Source organism: Saccopteryx leptura, chromosome 2 (genome assembly GCF_036850995.1).
Source record: "Saccopteryx leptura isolate mSacLep1 chromosome 2, mSacLep1_pri_phased_curated, whole genome shotgun sequence".
Classification (NCBI taxonomy): Eukaryota; Metazoa; Chordata; class Mammalia; order Chiroptera; family Emballonuridae; genus Saccopteryx; species Saccopteryx leptura.
Genome location: NC_089504.1, coordinates 169,477,366 through 169,496,852, shown reverse-complemented (window position 1 = coordinate 169,496,852; position 19,487 = coordinate 169,477,366). Strand labels below are relative to the sequence as shown.

At 41.3% G+C, this 19,487-nt stretch overlaps 1 long non-coding RNA gene across 2 annotated transcripts in view; it reads left to right on the top strand.

The window, feature by feature from the left end:
- Nucleotides 1–19,487, top strand: part of LOC136395112 (uncharacterized) — a 123,078-nt gene that overhangs the window by 90,172 nt on the left and 13,419 nt on the right. The window contains exons 2-4 of one of the 2 annotated variants that reach the window (XR_010749270.1): nt 2,370–2,535; nt 9,903–10,014; nt 10,457–10,523. This is a non-coding gene — a long non-coding RNA (uncharacterized lncRNA). Of the gene's footprint in view, nt 1–2,369; nt 2,536–9,902; nt 10,015–10,456; nt 10,632–19,487 lie in introns of both variants that reach the window. The other variant, XR_010749269.1, reaches the window with a different exon arrangement.

Here is a 19,487-nt window from a genome sequence, read left to right as displayed (position 1 = left end):
CTACTTGACCAGAGCTAGAAGTAGGTCTTAATAGCAATGCTTTGAGTAGAAATGGAAGATTTTAGACTACTTTATGAATGCATTTTAAAGTGAAAAGCGTGCCTGATAGGAACCAAGGCAGGACTATTGTGTGTTGTTGTGCGACTTGCCTTCTAAATTAATAGGCAAAAGTTTTTTCAGATATTCTGACCATTGAAAAGTGACAGGAGAGGAAATTTAGAAAAATTTGAGAGAAAAATTTAAGTTATAATCAGGAAATCCCCTGATTGTAAAAATGAAAGGGGGGGGGAGCAAAGATACCTTTAGAAAAATATTCAAAGCAGAGTTGGAGGGTGCCAAATTTAGGAACACTGTTTGAGTAAAAGCATGAAATAGGTGACAAAGAGGGTTTTTTTTAAGGTCTGGGTTTTTTTGTTTTGTTTTGTTTTTGTCATTTTTAGCAGCATAAGGTTATGGCTTAAAAACAACTTTCTTAGATTAATCTTTATTTTTTCAATAATGTTACTATTGCCAATTTCATGGATTAGGATCTGACCTGAAAGAGTAAGGAACATATTCCCGCTTAATTTTCAACTTTTAATACAATGTAATATGGAAGCAATGGCTCTGTGCCCGTCCAGTCAACCCATTGCATGTCCTGGCTTTTATGAATTGATGACTGGACGCATAGGTGTGTCCACTGTGAAAGCAGCTACCATGTTTCGGAAATTAAACAGCGGAGGCAGACGGGTCACTTGGCTCTAGATATTGGCTTACCAGGTTGGAGTAAATCAACTCAGGTTCCGGTCAATCAAATAATAGTACAGTATACCGTTAGCACCACACGCGGATGGTTCTGGGAATGTGGCTTCTGCTCAGCCAGTGCTGCCTCTCCTTCAGTTACTCCCAGCCCAGCAGAATGTGGTCTTCGGTCTGGGAGCCAGCGTGAGAGTCAGAGTCGGCAGCACAGCTTAAGTGTTTCCGCCCAAGGGCCTGCCCCTTTCTCCTCTCTGCCGTGCTAGGCCTGGAACTCCTCCCATTCTAAGGCCCCACAGCTGCCTGTGGGAGGTCCCACACGCTCCCGTGGAGAAGGAGCTGAGTGCAGCTCGGGTCCTCTTCCTGTCTTTTCCCGATTTCCATGGCTTCCCTCTCTTCTGTTCAGCCAGCTTGGTTTGTCAATGGAGACAGCCACCTTGTCTCCTCCAATCTGCCTCCTTGTCTTCAGATTACTTCCTAGAGAGGATGGAACTGAGTGAGGAGAAGTGGGATTGAAATGGCAAGCACGACTGAGAAACGCTGGTGCTCCCGGAGGTGATTACAGGCGCAGTGAGAGCTGCGCACCGGTCCGGGAAGCAGGAGTGTGAATGAGAACAAGATTAGCCTGCGCTGATAACGTGAAGCTGGACGGTGAGGACACAGGGTTTCATGACACGCTCTGTCTGCCTTTGCATGTTTGCAATTTTTCATAACGTGAAAAATAAAATAGTAGGAATTTGAAAATACTGTAAATTTACAATAATACTTCAATTTTCTCCAATGAATATAAATAAACATATGCTATTTACTAATGTAAAAAAAAAACTGTGCAGGAACTGTTCTGGGAGAACATTTCTAGTTTGACTCATTCCTTCTGTCCCATAGCCAACTCCAGTCTTCGACGGAGGTAGCTGGTACCTTCCCTCCCTGGCTTTCAGCAGAATTACCCTACAGCTTCCTTCGTGGTGGAGCATGCTTGCAGCAGGGGCACCTTTCTTCCGCCTGGTAGGAATGTGAGAGGGTAGCCCTTGTAAGGCGGTTGCCCTCCACACCTAACTGGAACCTTCTCTTGGCCCAAGCTCTCCTTTTACCGCAGCTGTGACCTCGCTGTGACAGCAAGTTGCTGGTTATCATTCATGTCCTAAAACTCTCCCCTTGGGTATCTCCAAATTAAATAATCCTTTTTTTTTTAGTCCAGGTTTTCCATAGGTCTGAAATTTGACAAAGCAGCGTCTAGAGCTTCTTTAGCACTGAAAGGATGCTTAACAATATCAAGCATGCAAAAATGAATTTCAGATATAAAAGACTGTTTTCGGTTTAGACCACACTGTGATTGAGAAACTTGAAAACAACTAACTTCATAAATCCAAAGATAAGGAACCACTAGCAAGAACTGCAGATGTTTGGGGCGGAGCAACTCACACTCAGCTTCCTAAATGTCCTTTCCAGGCGCTCCATTCCTCCTTCTTAATGGCTCTGCATTTCCTTTAGGATAAAAACCCTTCTTAAAGGCATGTAAGGTTACTAGAGATTGACTCCACCTCTCTCTCCATGTATATCTCAAGGTTTCCTTCCTGGAAGCTGTCCCTGAGGTCTCAGAATCATACCGATTTATCCATTCTTCACCTTTACAGGGCGTGGGCTCAGTACCTGGGAGGTTCCGCAGAGAAAGTCTAGCAGCATCAGTTACCCTGCAGAATGGTGGCGGCCCCAAATAAAGACAACTTAGGCTGGCAACAGAAATGTTACTTTTCTCATAGTAGAGGCACATTCTGAAAGAGAGAGAGAGAACAACATACAGTAAGTATTTGATTGAATGAGTGCATGAGTGAGAGTGCTCACCAACTTACCTCCTTTACCCTTATCCTAAACTACTCCAGTCTGCCTCTTTCTAGCTTATTAATGTGGTAGACCTCTTGTGCCTTCATTCTCACATCTATAAAATGGGTATGATAAACATAAATTCTTCATGAAATTGTGAAGACTCAAAAGTTATATAGTGCCTTGCATGTAGTAAAAGATTAGATAATGTTTAGCTATTAATGTTATTATTTGGAGAGACTCAATATGTCCCAGATTTTGTATGTTTTAAAACACTACCTAAGGCCTGACCTGTGGTGGCGCAGTGGATAAAGCGTCGACCTGGAAATGCTGAGGTCACCGGTTCAAAACCCTGGGCTTGCCTGGTCAAGGCACATATGGGAGTTGATGCTTCCAGCTCCTCCCCCCCTTCTCTCTCTCTGTCTCTCCTCTCTCTATCTCTCTCTCTCTGTCTCTCCCTCTCCTCTCTAAAATGAATAAATAGAAAAAAAAATTTTTTTTAATAAAAAAACTATCTATACTTTTTTTTCCCCAGCTCATTTGTGGACTCGTAAGACTTTTTGTAAATCAACTAACTTCTCTTTGTCTTTTAAAATCACAGGGTTATCATAATCAGTCCTATTGAATGGCTATCTTTCAGCATCCTTTTTCGAAGGAACCTGACAAGGGAGATTGAGCAATGCCACATTCCCCTCTGTAGAAAAAAGTAACCACAAATCTGTTCGTGCTGGCACTGACAGAATACCTTCAAGGGTTAGTGATAACCAGAAGTGAAAGCTTTACGTATATATATCACCATAATCAGTGTAAGTAGATTTTAACATTATATATATTTATAATTTAAAAATCTACTTACCTACTTTATGATTATGGTTACACAAACCTGAAAATATACTAAAAATTATTCACTTGTACCCTTTACACAAATCAATATTATAGTACACACACACACACACACAGCATGCTCATTATATCTCAATAATGCTGTGTTTAAAACATTATACTATAAGGTATTCTACGTACATAAACAGAAGTCTGTAAGGAAATACACTAAACTGTTAACAATAGTTTTTATAAGGAGAGAACTAAGATGTGGCAGACCTTCTTGAAGAGAACTTTGATTTTTTTTCTATGCACTTCAGTACCGAAACGCTTTATAGTGAGCAAAAATACATGTATTATTACATTTTTTGGTCAGTTACTGCTGTATCTCTGGCACCTAGTTCAATGCCTGCATATCACACAGGTTTAATAAATATTTGTCAAATCAATGGAGAAGTAAATTTGCATGACTGTGCACAATAACTTGGTAGGTTTGTGTATGGCACTCTCAAGCTTGCTAGTTTTTAAAATCCATTTCCAAAATCAATTTATGTAAGTGATGCTTTTCAGCAATTTAAGAACTATTCTTGGAATCCTCTGAATGGGTTCTAGCTTAAAAAGTTCAGGTCTGAACCTGATTTTTGGCTGCATAATTTGGCTACAAGAGGAGTTTCCATAGTATATCTTTTATTCAGTCTGTTATAAAGTATATGTAATAATTTATTTTTTTATCTAATATGAGAAAATGAGATGCTCTGAGGAACTATGTTAAATGGCAATTCTATTTGTATTTGGTATTGCTTTAAAATTACCTAAAGTTATTTTTCAAAAGTAGTAAAAGTAACTTTATTGGTAGTTTTCAACCTAGATTAAAATCTTTGTTTGAACTTCCCCTCCCCTAATAAGCTTGTTTGGTTATAATGTAAATACTTATTGATAGGTATCTAAAATACTGGAATAGTATTGTCTATATTAGTGTTTAAACATGCTTACTAATCATGTTATGATTATTTACAATACTGGACATTATTATCTTGCTGTTTGGTGAAATGGAAGTTACTTGTAATTTTTACTTAATGCATTTATAAATATATAAAATAATAATATCTTGATTTAAATCTCACATTTCCTCTAAAACAGTGGTTCTTAAAACTTGTGGCCAAAAATCTCTTAAGGATCTGATGAAAGTGATTAATCTTTGCACTAGAAAAACGTACACTTTTGCAGACGATCCCAAACCTCAAGTTAATAACTCTTGTTCCAAATCATTTAGATGCATGAAGATGTCCATAGATATGTTCACATCCATAGTTTTCATATATATTTACCTTAAATACATGTAATTTGACTAAAGCTCCTAGCTCTTGTATTGATTGTGACTTTCATGTTTAACCTGTGGCCCTTCAAACAATCAAATTCCTTTATTTCAATATCACACTCACTTCTCTAGGTAAGAGATACTAAAGTGACTCTTGAATAATTGGTAGGCCAACTTTAGATTCACATTAATCCCCAGTGGTTTGGGACAGAGTTTAATTTTGTTTAAATAAAGTTGTTACCAGAAAGGAACTGGGCCCAGAGTGGGTCTGCCTTGGGCCGGCCTGTAATGTGTGGGTTCTTCATGCACAAAAGATTTCACAAAACAAGTCTAGGTGATCCTGAGAGTATGTTTATTAAAGCTGGGGACCATGAACAACAAAGGGCCTAGGATAGAAGAAGCAGCAGGAGAGCCTGGGTGGGGCTGCTTTGGCTCCCTAGGAAGTCAGAGACAAGCGTCCTAGAAACAGGTTCAAAGCATTAGCCTGGACAAGCTGCCTCTGGCTCCCCTGATTGCATGTTTCATGGGGACCCTTAGAGTTTAGGAGATGCACACCTGAGAGAGAAGAAAGGAAAGAGCATCTTCCCGGGAGATAGAGCACCCCTGGGTCCTTTGTCTCGAGGGTTTTAAAGGCTAGGAGTTTAGGGATGGTCTCAGGGGAGGATCTCAATAGAATATTCATCAGCTTTATGCTGATAATCCAAAATGAGATTTATTCCCTTAGTTTCATCTATCCTTGGGTGTGGCTGGCACAAATGGCACTAATTGGATTTCTGCTCTCTGGCTCCCTGAGCAGGGTGTTTAAACTATTTACTCTCTGGTTGGGGAGAAGTATAAAACCATTTCCTCTTAAGTGTCCTTGGTTACAGAAGATAGGGTTCTGTGATTTACTAGATGGCTGTAACCTGCTTGGCTGTTTAACTCTCTGTCGCAGATTCCCTGTTCTGCTCGTCCTGGCTTACTAGCACATCTCAAGTCAGCAGTTTTCTTCATTCTTTTAATAAAGTTATAACATAATTATGTAAAGGTGATGTAGCTAAAGGGTTGACATCTTAAGCTTCCTTTTTGGTTTTAAGATCTTAAGAAGTTCAAGACCAACAATGATGGTTTTTAAAGGAAAGGGAGTCTGAACAGCTCATGAAGGGCTATTTCTTACACTTTGTGCTTCTGTGAGAACAAGAGAAGGGAATTGTTGATTTTAAAGTGTGGTTTGGAGAATGTGTTGGGACACACTATGGGCTGCTTGAAAGACAGCCATATCAAGGGAAACTCAGTTCCAAACATGAACAGAGAGATGGGGAAGAAACAAAGGCACTGGATCAAAGATTAAGAAGAGGTGAGAGTGACATTTTTTGAAAACTGCTGATGGACTTCCTGTTGACAAGCTACCAGTCTGGACATCAGAGATTCAATAGGCCCATTTCAGACTTCAGCACACCTATCATTCAGTTATATTAATATTTAGTGGGAAGAGAGAAGGGGTTGGGGTGATTTCTGACTCCGTGTTCAGGGCAAATAATTTATTTCCTGTACTAAGAAACTTTTCTAGATTTGTGATATTTGGGGCAAGAACTGTTGCATTTGTATCCTGCTCCATAACTAGACTTAAGGGAGAAAAGCCCTAAGGGACAGAGTGAACAATAACCTTGCAGAGGAAACCAGACTCAGTGGTCTGCCCTGTGCTCCCAGCAGCTACTGCTCCTTTGCACTCTCTCCCACTCTTGCTGGATCCCAATATGATAAGAAAAAGTATATGAGAAGATGAACTCTGAAAGAAGACTATTGAATTTGTCCAACCAAAAGTCCTCAGAGGACATATTTTTGTAGATTTATGAAAATAGAGGAAGTGGTGGATTCAAGGATGGAAAAAATGTTGAATAAATGTTTGAGGTGTGCTGCTGTGAGCAAAAAGAGAGAGCAGTAGGCTGGTGCAGCTGTACTGAACAAAAGTCTTCATGTCAGAGGGTCCTGGTCTTATTTAAAGAGGAAAGAGCTAGTGGAAAGAGTTAGGGGATAATTTTGGGAAAAGAAGAGATGACTTCAGACCTTAAGGTCTCTAACTAGGATTGACATGAAAGAAGCCCAGGGAAAGAATGGTTGCTCTGTGTACAAGAATATTAGCACTGAACTTCTTTTTCTTTCTTTCTTTCTTTTTTTTTTTGTATTTTTCTGAAGTTGGAAATGGGGAGGCAGTCAGACAGACTCCCGCATGAACCCGACTGGGATCCACCCGGCATGCCCACTAGGGGGCGATGCTCTGCCCATCTGGGGCGTTGCTCTGTTGCGACCAGAGCCATTCTAGCACCTGAGGCAGAGGCCAAGGAGCCATCCCCAGTGCCCGGGCCATCTTTGCTCCAATGGAGCTTCGGCTGCGGGAGGGGAAGAGAGAGACAGAGAGGACGGAGCGGGGGGAGTGGAGAAGCAGCTGGGTGCTTCTCCTGTGTGCCCTGGCCGGGAATCGAACCTGGGACTCCTGCACACCAGGCCGACACTCTACCACTGAGCCAACCGGCCAGGGCCAGCACTGAACTTCTAAGAAGAGTAAAAGACATTACACAGGAAGCTTGGGGATGAAGAGAATATTGGTAAAACGTGTGTGTTATTGGTGAAGTGTGTGATGGAAGGAAACCCTGTGTAGAGGAGTAGAAACCCATCAGCCTGAAGTTGGCCATTAAGGGAAAAAAGGACCAAAGCTTGTTCAATTAATTGTCTTTCCTCTTTAACACCTCAAAGTTTTGAGAAAATTGTCTGGAAAAGCAATCCTTAAACTTGCCTGTTGAGTATATTGTACTTTACTTTTGACAATCCAGCAACAAAAGTGCCACATCTCTTTTATCAAGAATCTTCTTGATAGCTTAACCTTTTAGCTAGATAGAGGAAGGTAATTAAGAAGACTGCATTCTGGTTCAATTCCCCTGCATGTTTTTTGGAAGGTCTTTATTCATTGCTCATTGTCTGAACTGCCAAGTACTTCTACATAAATGCATTTCCTAGGTATGTGTGTGTGTGTGTTTGTGTGTGTGTGTGTGTGTGTGTGTGTGTGTGTTTTAAAGGCAGCCATTATTTATTTTAATTAATTATTTATTTATTTTTATTTCTATTGATTTTAGTGATTAAGGAAGGAGAGAGAGAGCAAGAGACAAGAGCATTGAGCTGTTCCTGTATGTGCCCTGACCAGGGATCGAACCAGCAACTTCTGTACATCAGGACAATGCTCTAACTAGCCAAGCTATCTGACCAGAGCTAGATACGTGTATTTTATGGCAATTGCCAACATTGCCTGCACACCACAGGTGCCCAGAGCTATCAGGGATAGAAGAGGAAGTGTCAGATTGTATGTTGTATGTCTAGGCTGATTGTTGAAATGGCAATTACTTATTATAAAGTTTGGTAAGTAACTGATAGGAGACCTGAAGGGAGATGTGGGTGTGGAAATTACCTGCATTTGCTATCAAGAACAGTAAATGTTCAATAAACAGGCAGAATTTCTAAGGAAAACATTCTTTCCTACCTTCAACACTCACCCTCTGCCTTCCTTTGGCCACCTCCTCTTCAGGTAACCAGTGGTGTCATAAATATTTATTTGGGAAAAAAAAAACTAAGTTTTTAAATTTACTTCAAGTTAGTATACATCAGCTTTGGAGCTAAAAAGATAAATGGCATATTAAGCTGTTCTATATAGAAGTAGAGCAGCAGAAGAGGAGACAATAATTCCATCTTCTGTTTTAATACCCTTATTTATTTATTTTTATTTATAAAATTAAATTTAAGGGGGTGAAATTGATCAATAAGAGTGCATAGGTTTTTCTATATAGCATTTGAACTGTTGATTGTGTTGTGTGCCCATCCACCCAAAGTCAAATCACTCTAGAGGAACACGGACCAACTTAGATTACAATCAAAGACTAGCTAGGACCACCATGTTATCTGAGGAATGACTAAAGGCCTGGAAAAAGGAGACCAGGTGACTATCTTCAGATTTGAAGTGTTGTCTGCCATGTGAGAGAGAGAAGTCATATTCAATGTTGTTCTCAAGGGCAAATCAAGGAGCAATAGGAGAGAGACAGCAGAGGGTATATATTGAATTAAAATGAAAAAGAAATTTCAATTAATCAGAGTTGTTCAAAAGTTGAATGGGAAAAAAGTACACTGCAGAACAGGATTAGACATAGGATCTCATAGTAGTTTGAAAGTGGACACAAAGGTCTTTCAACAGTGGAGGGACAGGATCACTGGTTTAGAAAAATGGTGCTAGACCCTGGTCAGGAGTTCAGTTGATTGGAGCATCATCCTGATATGCCAAGTTGCAGGTTCAATCCCTGATCAGGGCACATACAAGAATTAACCAACGAATGCATAAATAAATGGTACAACAAATCACTGTTTCTCTCTCTCTCTCTCTCTCTCTCTCTCTCTTTCTCACTCTCTGTCTGTCTTTCTCTGTCTCTGTCTCCTCCCTTCCTCTCTCTCTCAAATCAATCAATAAATAATAAAAAGAATCTTTGCCCATTAAAAAATGCAGTGTTTGTCTTCTTATTGTGCTGTAATAGTTCTTTATATATTCTGGATACCAGCCTTTTATCAGATTTATGTGTTGCAAATATTTTCCAATACTATGTATGCCTTGTCTTTTCATTTTCTTAACAGTATCTTTCTAAGAACAAATTTTAAAATTTTGGTAAAGTTTGGTTTATCAATTTCCTCCTTTATTAAAGTTTGTTTTTTATGTCCTATCTAAAACATTTTTTTTGCATCCCTCAATATCAAATAGATTTTATCCTCTGTGTAACTCCAAGAATTTAATAATTTTAGGTTCTGCATTTAGGTCTGTCATTCATTTTGAGTTAGTTTTTGTGTGTTGTGTAAAGTAAGGGTCAGTGTTCATTTTCCCCTCCATATGGCTGGGTAGTTCCAACAAATTTGTTCCCCCCACTGACTTGTTTTACCACCCCTTTTCTTTTTAAAATATATATTTTTAAATTTATTCATTTTAGAGAGGAGAGAGAGAGAAAGGGGGGAGGAGCAGGAAGCATCAACTCCCATATGTGCCTTGACCAGACAAGTGTAGGGTTTTGAACAGCGACCTCAGCATTCCAGGTCGACACTTTATCCACTGCACCACTACAGGTCAGCCTTTGCACCCTTTTTGAAAATCATTTGACTGTGTATATGTGGGTTTATTTCTGGGGTCTCTCTTCTGTTTCAGGTAGAAGTATCTAACAAGAAGCTGGAAATAGGAAGTTAGAACTACACATTTGCTCAATATCAGCAAAGTATCTTTGCCCAGTCCAGTGAGAAGAAAATCTCTCTTCAGGAAGGTTTGTCTACCATCGTCAAGTTTGATTGTTGGTTCTTAAATTATTGATTTAAATTTTTTTTTTTTTATTCATTTTTAGAGAGGAGAGAGAGAGAGACAGAAAGGGAGAGAGAGGAGAGAGAGAAGGGGGGAGGAGCTGGAAGCATCAACTCCCATATGTGCCTTGACCAGGCAAGCCCGGGGTTTCGAACCGGCGACCTCAGCATTTCCGGGTCGACGCTTTATCCACTGCACCACCACAGGTCAGGCTAAAATTTTAATAAATAAATAAAAGATACATATTTCTCATGGGCTAAAATTACAGACAAGACCTAAAATTATAATGCAGTGGATAGGAAACTTGGGTTTAGACTTGGTCAAATGCACATTAGCACAAAGTATTTAGGGGACCTAAATGTTGACAACACTGAACTTATGTGTTATTTCTGTGGAATAATTTAAAGGATAAACGATTGAAAATGCTTGGAAGACAGCTTAAGGACCTGAGAACTCTTCTGCAAAGACAAGCAGGTACCTGGACATCAGCAAACTGCACAGCCTCTTCTTGTTCCTATTTGTGCCACCTAATGTCACCTTTCAGGGCACTGGCATGACTGGCCATCTTTCCCCGGCATTGGGGTAAATTTGTGAGCCTTTCTTTTCTTGCCAGAGTCCAAGAAAAGCAAATGCTTTACAGAAAATGGATTTAACCACTGTCTGAGAATAGTGCCCGTCCCACCTCATGGAGGTCCAGGGAATACTTTTGTTACCATAAAGATTCTCTAGTTTCCTGCCGTTTTTCTAGATATAATGACCTAAGAAAAGAAGGAAACAGGTCTAAAAGATTGTTTTTTACAAATAAGAATTTTAAATTAATATGAGAGCACTTTTGAAGACATGGAAGTAGAAAAGACTAAATATAAAATTCAACTTTGAAAGGACAGAAGAATATGTTGGAGAACATGTAAGCAGAAGCATGTGATTCAGCGGCTCCAGAACACCATGTTTGTACCCTGGTTTTGACACACATCTTAGAGCTATTAGCCTCCGTCCTTATCAGAAGAAATATATAATGACTGCTTAACTATGCTAATTTAATAACAAGTAAATTTAAAAATATATTCCAGACAAATTCTTTTCCACTTACATATGCAGTGTTTTTGTTTTGTTTTATTTTGTTTTGCTTTTACAACTTTACATTTTGACCCTCTTTACGCCAATACAAAACAACCCCCCTACCCCCCAACATATTTTGTTTTTTAGTGCTCACTGTGATGAATAAATATTGGCACTGAGTGTTGATGTTTAAGCAGTTGCCGCCTGACCTGTGGGGGTGCAGTAGATAAAGCATTGACCTGGAGCGCTGGGGTCACCAGTTCAAAACCCCAGGTTAGACCAGTCAAGGCACATATGAAAAGCAACTAATATGAATTGATGCTCTGCTCCTCCTCCCCTCTCTCAAAAAGCAATAAATAAGCTTTTGTTCACTTATATGAATTCAGGTCCTCTTCTTAGTCTATTATCTGTATTTGCATGTGTGTGTGTTAGAGACAGAAAGAGAGAGAGAGAGAGGAAGAGAGAAAGAGTTATGTGGAAGACAGCATAAGCTATCTTTAAGTCTGTGACTGGAGGAGTTGTTAGTGGTCTGAAGCTGGTTAAGCCCCTGGATGCATTTGGAGCACCATCTACTCAATACTAGTTCCTTGTTTACTACTTTGGATCTTTTATGTCTGAAACATTTTAGAGTTCTCTCCAGAGCAGCAATTCTGATCCGTGTCATAATGATATTGTAATAACTATCTCAGCATCTAAATCAGACAATAAAAATAATGCTTGTGAGAGTTTTTTGTTTTGTTAGGATGATAGTTTCCAAAGTTGATGTATTTAAAGTGCACCAGCTGTAGGACAGCCTTACTTTTGTTCTGGACATCATTTAGTATAGAAACAAACTTTCTACAACCACCTGGTGTATTTGGTTGGTCGGGTCCAAAGGTTATACAGCAATTCTGTAACTCTCTAAAGACTTTGGCAAAATGTTTTCTTCTCAATTTTAAAGTTATTATTTTTTTCAGGAAAATTTAATTAGAAAAAACAATATTCCTTTTCTAATTGTAGGCCCATCCATTCAGCCAATAAAGAATTTGTTTGAAAATAATTTCCAGCTTCTAGAACTACTAGGAGAATGTATTTTTTTCCTTTACTTAGTATCTTAAAATTTTTTAACCAATGCCAAATGCAATGCGAGCTCAAGTGTTTCAATTCAGTTCTAAACTTAGAACCTGTGATTTTCAACTGGATTCTAAATTTGGCAAAAATGTCTTCTCCCTGCTATTGTAGCTGGTGTTTTCCCATTCTTAACAGTTCTTACATCTTATTTTCTAAGCAAGCAGTACTGTTTTCCTGTACTTTTTAATAATTCTGTCCATTCCCCCTTTGGATACCAAATGTAAGGCAACTTTTTTTTAGACCATAAAGTAAAATAGATGTGGCAGCTTTCTGAAAGATGAAGGGGGAGATGGAAAGGGGAAAACGTCATGTAACTTCATTCCTAAATGGAAAGATAAATACCATATGTCTTAGACACTGAGTTACACCGAGTTTATATACAGGTTGGTGGAAACCACCAAGTCAGAATTCAGTTCAGATGCTTTTTTTCCTGCAGATTTCTGCATAAATTTTCATGAGTCCTGGTCCCTTCCTGAGGAGGTTGTGCCACAGGGCGCCTCAGCTGTCTCCACTCACAGAACTGTGTCGACAAAGCCATCTCCTGTGGTCTGCTTTTTGCTAAATGTTTCATCCCATTCCTTGCAGATGAAAACATCAAGGCAAAGTGCTAAATGCAAAACTCAGGCCCAGCAAGCCAGGGACACTAGCCTTTGCCAGGCATGGGTTATTAGTGCAGAGAGGTGGTAGGCAGTTAGAAACAGCCACATCCTCATCCTGCAGCATGTTGGAGGAAGGACACCAAGATCTCTCCAGGAAAGGCACTCTCACACCTCTCACTCACCTGCGTTTATCTCTGCCCCGTAGGTCCAGGCTCTCACTCCACTCTCTCACTGTCCTATTTCTCACACTCTTTTTTCTCTCAATAGCACAGAGGCGGATTAAGGTCGGTTGAGGCCCCGGACACAGAAGAAAATATTGGGCCCTTTAAAAAAAAGAGAGACAGGGAAAATAAAAATACATGTTAACCATATTTTTAAATAAATAGAAAATATTATGTGCTATTATGTTAAAATTGCACATATGAACCCAAACTTGGTGTCATTAGAAAAAAAGTATTAAGTTGGGCTTTTGCAGGGTCCTTCAGAAGTTGGGGCCCAGGGTGTGTGCCCAGTGCGCCTGCCGTTAAATCTGTCTCTGCATTAGAACCACCATTTTATTAAAACGACCCAGAGGAAAGTAAGCAAGCATGAAGACGAGGGATATTGGGATTTTTTTTCCTCCTGGGACCAAGTTTTGGCATCTGCCCCGAGCCGCACACCTCTGCTGCAGAATCTGTTCAAGCAGCTTCCTTTTCTCCCTAATTGTGTTGTTTAGGCAGTTACATATGTCACCCAGCCCAGAGCAACAGACTGACAGAGCACAAGCTTGTTGCCTCACAGGGCATTCCCCTGCACTTCCTTAGAGATCTGGGCAGAGAGGCATCCTGTCTGCTTGGTCTCTGGTTCTTGCCCTCCTCTGCTAGGAAGGAAGAGCTGTCAGGCTGCTGCTAGCAGGGGGAGGTCTCCAACAGCAAGAACAGCCTTGACGGTCTTGTTCAACAGGTTCCCCTGCTCTATTTTCTCTTGCTTCTGCAGCACCAAGGGGAGGACTAGAATACTTCAGATATTTCCCATTCCCAGTCCTCCTAGGAAACAAGCATCCTAGTTACCAGACTCCCAGCAAAAGTAGCAGTCAAATTTTCTGGGGTGCACAGCCCTCCCATCCTCCATGCCACTTCCACTGGCAGCTGTCTCCCCTCCCCACCCTGCAAGTGTTGGTAGAATTCCATTGCCCTCAGAGTTCCAAGGGTGGCTAGAATTGGCTTGGACATCCAACCTTGAAGGGAATGCAGCAGCAAAGTGAGCAGGGGCCATTGGAGCCCAGGGAACAGGTGCTCCAAATTAGAAGTTCAGGTTGGTTTAGGTCAGCAGACCATGCAGGCCAGTCTCCTACCCCTGACAGTGGCTCTAAGGAGTGATTTTGTGAAAAAACACTGTTGCTCTCCACCATGTCGGTCTTACTTAAACTTTTAGGGTTACTGCACGCAACATTCTGGCTTTCTTTAACAATACAGTATTTATCTGGCCTTGTATCTAGCTTCTCTAGTTTGGGCTTCTATCATCTGTTGTAGTGTTTTTATATTAAATAATCTAAAGGAAAGAACATTCATTAGGCAAGGGGTCAGGAGTCTTGGATTTAGTTGGAGCCGTAAGGTGATGTCTGACCCTGGACAAGGCATTTATGGGCCCAGTTCCTTCAGCTAAAATAGTGGGGTGGGAAGACGGATTTGATTACAACTGTTCTAACATTCCATAAATCTTCTTTAAGCTACTACTTAATAGTAAGTACAAAATAGTATTCACAATTAGTTATTTTTTACATTTTATTTATTCATTTTTTTAGAGAGAGGAGACACAGAGAGAGAAAGAGACAGAGAGAGGAAAGAGAACAGAGGGAGGAGCAGGAAGCACCAACTCCCATATGTGCCTTGACCAGGCAAGCCTGGGGTTTCAAACCGGTGACCTCAGTGTTCCAGGTCGACACTTTTACCCACTGTGCCACCACAGGTCAGGCAATACAAAATAGTATTTAAAATACTATTGTTGGAAGTATTTTCCCCACAGCTGCCCCTAAATTACTTTGGTCACACTTAAAGGAATACAGCTATTTCTAGTCTTGTAGATTCACCCTGTCTATGCTTACATGACTGAATTTTTTTTTAAGATAGGAGTGAGAAAGAGAGAGAAAGAGGGGAGTGAGAAAGAGAGACAGAGAGAGGGGAGAGAAGCAAGAAGCATCAACTCATAGTAGTTGCTTCTTGTCTGTGCCTTGACCAGGTAAGCCGGGGAATTCAAATAAGCAACCTCAGAATTCCAGGTCAACACTATCCTCTGAGCCATGACAGGTCAGGCCACATTACTGAATTAATATCACACACACACCCTTTTTCTTGAGCTTTACTGGTTGCAAATCTACTTTCTTGTATTCTCCTTATAAATACACTTTTATTTAGAAAGTCTCAAATTTATCCTAATTATTTTTATTACCCACCTCTAGCAGGGCCCCCGGCTCTGAAGACAGTAGTGTGCACCCAAGTCAGGGTTCTCTGTTCTCTGTGTGCTTCTTCACAATCTCCCAGTGTGGCGGCTCTATGACATCAGCAGAACACTGGGTCGTTATCTTTTGGGGTTGCCACATGTCTCCCAAGAGGCTTTTCCTGTGTCATAAATAGGCATTCAGAGTCTGTCATCTTTTTTATTATTATTCTTTTTTTTTTTTTTTTTTTTTTTAGAGGAAAAGAGGAGAGGAGTAGGAAGCATCAACTCCCATATGTGCCTTGACCAGACAAGCAGACAAGCCCGGGGTTCCAAACCAGTAACTTCAGTGTTCCAGGTTGACGCTTTATCCACTGCACCACCACAGGTCAGGCCCAGACTCCATTATCTTATAAGTACATTTGAAGTTTTTTCTCCCCAATACCTGACTCTGCCACAGAAATACCTGTCTCTCACTTCTTGCATATTCACAAAACTTGAAAAGACCTTTTGGTTATACACCCCCTTGGCTGTTCATCACTCAGAACGAGAGTCATCTACAGAATTGAAGAGTACACTGTGTACTTCCATGTTTGTGTCATTTTTTTGTTGTTGTTGTTGTATTTTTCTGAAGTTGGAAACGGGAGGGCAGTCAGACAGACTCCCACATGTGCCCGACCGGGATCCACCCGGCATGCCCACCAGGGGGCGATGCTGTGCCCATCTGGGGCGTTGCTCTGTTGCAACCAGAGCCATTCCAGTGCCTGAGGCAGAGGCCACAGAGCCATCCTCAGCACCCAGGCCATCTTTGCTCCAATGGAGCCTTGGCTGCGGGAGGGGAAGAGAGAGACAGAGAGGAAGGAGAGGGGGAAGGGTGGAGAAGCAGATGGGCGCTTCTCCTGTGTGCCCTGGCCGGGAATCGAACCCGGGACTCCTGCACGCCAGGCCGACGCTCTACTACTGAGCCAACTGGCCAGGGCTGATGTTTGTGTCATTTTTTAAATGTTGGAAAACAAAAACAAAGCAACTCTCATGGTCATCCTGATCCCTGGGAGAAGGTGGCAGTGGTGTGAGCTGGTGAGTGAAGAGCAAGGTGAATATCCTCCTAGACGATGTGGAAACTTGGCATTTGGCTTTACTGTGAGTTTCAGTAGCAAGTTATATAGTCGTTAGTGGCAAAGTCAAGATTAGAATCACATCTCTTCATTACTTTACCAATTTATCATAGTTAAACATTTACTCACGAGTTGAGTGGCTCCTGTAGGCCAGGCACTAAGCTAGATGCTGAGAAAAATGGTAACTAAGGCACACCCTGCCCGTGAGGGGTTTGCAGGCAGGTAGGCTGCCGACCACGGGCAATTGCAGGCCTGGGTGAGAACACCAAAGGGGAATGGGCTCAGGATGCCACGGAGGGAGCAGACTGAAAGACAAGCAGGAGCTGGGCAGGTGGAGGACCTCATGACTGAAGGAATGGCCAGTGCCTGGGGAAGTGTGCTTGCTTCAGGACTGCCTAGTGCAGTGATGGGCAATCTTTTGAGCTTGGTGTGTCAAAATTCACCAAAAACCCAAGCATAACTCGGGCGGTGTGTCACTTTAAGAAAAAAACCATAATTTCACGATATTTATAGTTTAAATAACAAAAATGTATAATTGTAATATATAACTGTATTTAATAAACCAAAAACTAATTATCTAACTTACCTGCTCAGTGACTTCTTTGTTCATCTGTCAGTCGGTTTCTTTTGTTGGTCTTGATATTATTTAACTTGTGTGGGGTGCCGTGAACTAAGATAAGTGAGGGGGGGGATTCTTTAACTAACCTGCCTATTAGTGACTTTTTTGTTGCTGAATTTCATTGGCTAAATCTTCAATTGAAGGTTGGTATTTTGTACACTTCAAGCCTAAGCAAGCGCTACTAACTTCATCTGTCAATCTGTTTCTTTTGTTGGTTTTTGATATTATTTAATGCTGAGAATAAGGTCTCACAAAAGTATGTAGAGGGAAAAATTGTGAGTAAAGCCATTGCTATATTTTTCAGGGTGCTAAAAGTGTCTGGTAATCGGTTCCAGGCACTCCAAATTTCCTGTTCGTAGTGGCACTCCTCTTGATTCTCCAAGCAGCACCTTTCCAGATTCTCAAGCTTTGACCTCAAGTCGACAAACACCTGAGCCCAGATGCTGTCTTGAAATTCTGCAGGTTGCATCTTATGTAAATTAAGATGGCTGCCGCTATTTCTAATGGCAGGAAATGGCACCCATAGCACAGGTCCTCGCCTCTCCCAGCCTCCCCCTCACTTATCTCAGTAATGATGGTCAATTAGAAATCCACAATACCCCAGAACAGTAGATTGGATGATGGTTGCTGTGGTTATGTGGTTGCTGGTGATGGCAATCACAGGGCCCCCAGAAATGCGTCCCCCACGGCATTCTGCTGCTCCCTGCTCCGCCGGCCGGAAGTGAGGTCAAAGTTCCCCTAGCGGCTTAACTGGAAGTCCCAGAACTAGACGCTCTGTGCCAGAGTTCTGTTGTTTTGGCCTACAAACCTCTGGCACAGAGTGTCCACACTACAGTAAATGTTTTATCCTCAGCCCCTGCACCTGGCCATGCAAGAGCCAATGATGAAGCGTCCTTCTTGGCATGCGGCCCCATACTTCTCTGGTATGCAGCTGCATGTGGCCATGTGTCATCAAAAATGGCTACGCGTGTCAGTGCTGACACGCTTGTCATAGGTTCGCCATCATGGGCCTAGTGCTAACGATAGGGGACTTGGAGTAGGGCTGACAAGAGAAGCAGCTGCTTACCACGAATGGCCTTAGGTGGTCTGCTGGGGAGTTTGCACATTCTCCTGGCAGCAACGGGAAGTCCTAGCAGAATTTTTAAAGTAGCAGAATGTCATAACCATATTATCGTATTTACTTTAAGAAAATTTGCATTTTTTTTTTCTAACACTAAGGCCCAAGGACTTTAGGTTGTTAGAAACCACTGGAGTAGACCAGGCAGGAAACAGTGGCTTCAACTAAGATGGTGGCCTTTGGAATGGAGGGAAATGTTAGATCAGAGATATACCGTATTTCCCATGTATAAGATGCACCCTTTTTTGAAAAATTTTGTGTCTAAAAAGTGAGTTTAGTGGTTGTGGCATTTCAAATGCCATAGATGGAACTGAGGACGAGGCAATATATAAAGACAGTGATTTGTCATCAGACACAGATGAGGACAAGCTAATGGATAGGAGTTTTGACAGTGATGAGGAGTTGTATGAATTTTATGATGAATAAAACTTGAGTTCAATAACTTTATGTAATACATTTTTTTTCAAATTTCAGGCTCCAAAATGAAGGTGCATCTTATACATGGGAGCATCTTATACATGGGAGCATCTTATACATGGGAGCATCTTATACATGGGGCATCTTATACATGGGAGCATCTTATACATGGGAGCATCTTATACATGGGAGCATCTTATACATGGGCAAATACAGTAAATGATAGAGGGAGAGTCCACAGAACTTGATGATTTGTTGTTTTCAGGGATTGGGGGGAAGGGGAGAGTCGCTGATGAAACTCAGATTTCTAGGCCAAGCCGCTGAGCTTGAGAGCACCCTATGAGGTTTTAATGATGAGTGCAAAGGTGAATGGGGCCCTGAATCTCATGACTACCATAAAGTAGTACCAGGTTTCCAAGTCCTGGTGGACTCAGAATGAGGAGGTATATTGTAAGAATGAAGTGGGTTTTCTGTGCCCACTGGACTCTCTTACCTTTGGGTGAAAAGTGCTGGGGTCCTTGGCTAGATTCTCTGACATAGCACCCATTCCATTGTGGTTTGTCCTCAATAATTGGTAAAGAACATCAGTTTCCTCATCTTCTCTTAGAAAAATGCAGTGTCGCACCATTTTCACTACAGCTGCCATTTTGCTACCTTTGGAACATATCTTTTTGTGATTATTGGTTTTTAGTATTAAAGCAGAGACTAGAAGGACATGTCCATGCCTGGCACCATGTAAAGGGTTTTGGAGCCAGAGAGACTAACTGGATAAGACTAGGCAACCTTAATTTCCTCCTCTGTAAAATAGGAAAGTAACACTCACTCCAAGGAGTTGTTTTGAGAGAAATAATGAAGTACAGTGTTTATGGTGCCTAGCAGATGGTTAATGCCCAATTAATATTAGTTTCTGCTCGCCTTCTCACCTCCATCCATAGGCACTTACCACCTGAACAATACTGCTTTCTCACTGATGAAGGAAGCTTTCTC